This window comes from Nyctereutes procyonoides, unplaced genomic scaffold, assembly GCF_905146905.1.
Source record: "Nyctereutes procyonoides isolate TBG_1078 unplaced genomic scaffold, NYPRO_anot_genome, whole genome shotgun sequence".
NCBI classification, from domain to species: Eukaryota; Metazoa; Chordata; class Mammalia; order Carnivora; family Canidae; genus Nyctereutes; species Nyctereutes procyonoides.
The window spans coordinates 31,819,781-31,824,595 of NW_026575048.1; positions in this window are offsets into that span (position 1 = coordinate 31,819,781).

A 4,815-nucleotide genomic window follows, 5' to 3' on the forward strand; every position below is an offset into this window, starting at 1 on the left:
GGTTGGTGCTTGGTAATCCAGGTTTCCTGGTTCCATGAAGCTCTTAGCAGATTATATTATAGACAGATGTGAACAAGCTCCTGACTGTGAAATGTTGACTTTCTCTCTGTCTTAATTCACATCCCCCCTCAAAGCAGTCCCTGCTGGGAGTAGTTTATGTGGAAAGAGATCTCAGGAAATCTGAGGAGATGGGGAAAGGAGAAAAGCCAAAAAAAAAAAAAAAAGTTGATGAGCAGGTCCCAGTTTGGACAGGTGGGGGTGGATCCCACTGGAGATCTCTGAAGTACTCTGTGGTACACATGCCAGAATTGTCCTACCTGAGGATGGGGAGTTTAGATATTTACTGACTTCCATTACCCATCAGTTAGGGATTGGCCCTGAGGTCAGCAACCCCACAGCACTTCAGGTGCATGACGCTGAGCAAATGCTCCGGGTGTTTGAGAAAGCTTTTTGACAGAGAAGCAGGAAGTAGGAGATGTGGCAGGCTGGAAACCATTTGTTGGTGAACTCACCTCAGCCTAGGAGAGTGCTATTTATTATAGCAGTTACATGAGTTCACCACAGAAAGTTTGGAAAATAAAGAACAGTTCATATCCACTTCTCAGAAATAACTACTGTCTTCATTCTATTGGACTTTCTGTGAAAATTTTTTTTCCTACTGTGTGTGTATTCTATATGTGTATATGGCAGGGTTTTCCTTTTTTTATTTGAGACTTTGTTTTTCTTACCGTTTCCTCATCTTCAAGGAACTCAATCCCTAAAATTTACCTCAGAGTTTGGAAGAATTGAAAGTAGACAGTATGAGGTTAGGAATGTTGTGGAGATTATTTTGGATATTCTGGAGGAAAAGACGGGGCACCAAGGAACCCCTGGGTCTTAGTTTGGGCTACTATAATTGAATACATAGACCAGGTGGTTCATAAACAACAGAAATGTCCTAGTTTTGGAGGCTGAAAGTCTAAAATCAGGGTGCCAGCATGGCTGAGTTCTGGTGAGGGCCCTCTCTTGATATGCAGGCTGCCAACCTCTAGACTACTCCTATAACAGAGAGTTGTTTGGGGTCTCTTTTATAAAGGCACTTATAAAATTCCATTTCTTGAGTGCTAATCCCACTCACGAGAGTTCCATCCTCATGATCTATTCACCTCCCAAAGACTCTGCCTCCAGATACCATCATTTTCAGGGGTAAGATTTACCATATGAATTTGGGAAAGACACAGACATCCTGTCTATAGCACCTTGACAGTAGCAAGGGAAAAGGAGATTCAACCCAAGATTGGAGGGATGCTACAGGCCTGAAATTCTTAGATGCATCAGACCTCTCCCCAGTCTATGGCTATGGCTGGGTAAATGACCAGAGTAGAAAGACTGACCTGGGGCACAGTGGCTCTCAGCCTGACCAGTGCTCCCAGGACCCCACAAGAAACAGATCTGCCTTTCTTAGTCTCAAACCTGTTGGGCTGTGGTATATGGCGATGGGAGTGAGTGACTAATGCAGGCCATGAATGATGACCTTGGGGCTCCCTGGTGCTTGGCTCTACATAATGCTCTAAGACTTTGCCAAAACCTTGAGGAGAGGGACTCCCAGAAATGACTGATATGAATTATATCACCACCACTGTGGATGTGGGATTATAATTGACTTTAGTTTGAATAAGAAATACAACTAAGGAAGGATTTAAATTTTAGATTTTCTACTTTTCCTGGGAGATTATTTTCTTGTGGCCTCCATGGCTTCTGTCTCCCAAGTCCAGCCTACGGCCTCTGATACAGCTCACAGTGACCCAGACATGTAACTCTTTAATCACTTTCCACCAAGAAATAAAAATTACTTATCCTGCATCATCTGATCGACTTTATTAAAGACTGGGGCTCAGGGAGAGATCACATTATGTGGAGTCTCATGCCATTTCCCCAACTATCTTTTTTTCATTCTATGTCTCCCCTTTCCTCTGGTAGCAAGAATGAGATGTTGTGGCTGCCCTGCCTCTTTAGGCTGGTGTTTGTTCCTATTTGGTCTGTTCTGATTAGTTATTAAATATATTGTCTTTTCTTTTTATTTATTTATTTATTTATTTATTTATTTATTTATTTATTTATTTATTTATTTCAGAGAGAGAGCATGCACGAGTGGGAGGGGGAGAAAACCTCAAGGAGACTCCGAACTGAGCCCACCTGATCTCATGACCATGAGGTCAAGACCTGAGCCAAAACCAGGAGTCAGATACTTAACCAACTGTGCCACCCAGGCTCCATATTGTCTGTTCTTGATCATCCTTCTAAGAAGCAAAACAAATTTCTCTTTTGCATTTTATTATGTTACTAATGACATTTTGGAGCTTAATCATGCCCTTGAGAGTTTCCTATTCATTCACATAGTTCTTAATATAGGAAATAGTTCTAGATATAGATAGTGCCCTTCTTAAAAGGCATTCTGTTGATTAAAGTTATATTTATCCTATATAAAACAGCCCCTTTAAGAATTTTCAAATTAAATGATTGAGAACATTATGGCAGAAACACCAAATTCCATTTCATTTTTCTCTTGGGCACTCAGGAAGATGTTCCCTGGCTCCCCTTGTACTTAGGATGTAGCTATGTGATTAGTCTGAGCTCTGAGCAATGAGCAAAGATGATACATGTCACTTCCAGGTGGAGTATTTACGAGGCAGTGTGCTACTCTCCAGCTCTCTCTGCTGCAGCACCTGTGGAAGCTATGTGCTGAGATAGTAGAGGTGCAAAATGGAAGCAACCTGGGACTGGAGGTCCTCCTTCTGGAGAATTGCTTGACTGAATTAGACTTTGTGATTTAATTGAGAAATTAGTTGTTATCTCAGGTTACTAAGATTCAGGGTTATCTTGTAATAGCATATCCTGAAGTAATTGTTAAGCCTAAATCATAATTGATATGACCAACTCTGGAATCAGCCTTACTAGACTCCATTCCATGCCCTCCCGCTTTCGAGCTATTTGACCTTACAACAAGTTAACTTTATGAAGCTTCAGTTTCTTCATTCTTCTGTAACAGTACCTTACGTATAGAATTGCCAGGAGACAACCAATATGAGGTGCTTAATATACTATCTGGCACATGATAAAAAAATGTTGAAAAAGCAATAGCTTTTTGATGACAATTATGCATAAGGATGATTAAAACCTAAAACAAAATTGTTAGTATAAGCATGTAAGTACTCCCAAGCAATTTTAATGTCCATGTTTTTTGTTTATATTTAGAACCAATTATTCATCATAAGAAATAGCATTAGGAAAATTATTGGTTGAGTCAATATGTGTTTACTGAGGTCAGTAATAAAATGTTTGAGCCTGAGTTTTTCACATTTGTTGCCACAGAATTGCACGTAGCACTCTCATTTTAATCTTCTACAACTCAAACAATTTTGTATCTTTATCATTTCTGAGCCAAGCCTGTTTTTGCTCCTTTTTTCCCCTCTCTAAATCTGGTTTGTTTTCACCATATCCTCTTTCCATGAAGAGATAGCCTGTTTTGCCTTTTTTATGTGAGTGCACATGGCAGTACATTCCTGACTGTCCATCTCCCTTTTTTATGTTGATGGTAGGGGTGATCAAGAGGGTTGGGGAGGGACCAGAGAAGATGCTCCATGGTTTAACGCTTGGGGAGGCTGGAAATTAGGCAGCGACCATGGTGAGGTAAAGGAGATGATGAGCTAGGTTTGTGTCTGTCATGTGTGAGACATGTGCACTCTGGGGGTTGGGATTTCAGGAACATCAGCACAGAGCAGTTTTGTCACTGGAGTTCGTGGTGGTCCATTAGGATGGAGATAGTCCATGGCCTTTTAGAAATAACTCGAATTTTGGAGAGATTGCTCCTGTAATTAGGAATTAACTCATTTCAGAAGCTAAAGACAAAGGGATTAAGAGAGAACACAAAAAGATTCCTTAAGGTATGGAAGAAGGAACAGGAACCAATTAAGAGGATAGAGGAGGACCATTGTAAGAAGACATTGCTCTGAAAGCTAAGGAGGGAAGAGTTCATGTCTGGCACACAGGCACTAAATATTTAATTATTACAATAAATGGAAGGGCATTCAACCGTACTAAATGGTACAGACTAATTTAGGAAGAATGCAGCCAGTCTCTCTCCTGGCTCTGGTTTGCATCCCTTTGTGCTCACTTGTTAATTTTATTTCTTGTTTGGTTTGGTGTTTCCCCCCCAACTTAGTTCTAATTTATTTTACCTTGCTGCATTAACCCGTTTTAGAACAAAGTAAGATATTTATAAAAATATTTGTCCCCCAAGTAATTCTAAGTGAGCAAGATTTGAAAAAAAATAAAATATCTACTACTATTCTAACCTCACCAAGAGATTTCTACTGAAAATGACATTATTATAAAGCTCTGAGTAAGCACATTGTCATAAGGATTATACCCCAGATGCATCTAGATAGCGGTCATCATTATAAAAATAGATGTTCATTCATAGAATATTTCCATATAACTTCTATTCCAATGAATGAATATAGTACTATTACATAAGGGTCTATATTTAATACCATGTTAAGAAAAGATGAGTGTGGATGACGTTATATACACACATATATATTTATATATAGAGAGAAAGATGAAATTAATAAATCTACATACAGAGTATTTCTGGGAGGATCAAGATGTGGCTGTTTATCCATACCTTGAAAATTTTCTTTCCTAGATATTGAAGAAGTTAGGATTTTTATTTCAGCTACTGCCAGTCCCAAAACTTTCCTAACTCTCCACCCCACAAGCTGCCTCTCCTGCCTGCCTTTCTTTTGATTTAAAATCAAAGACCCTGCCTCCAGC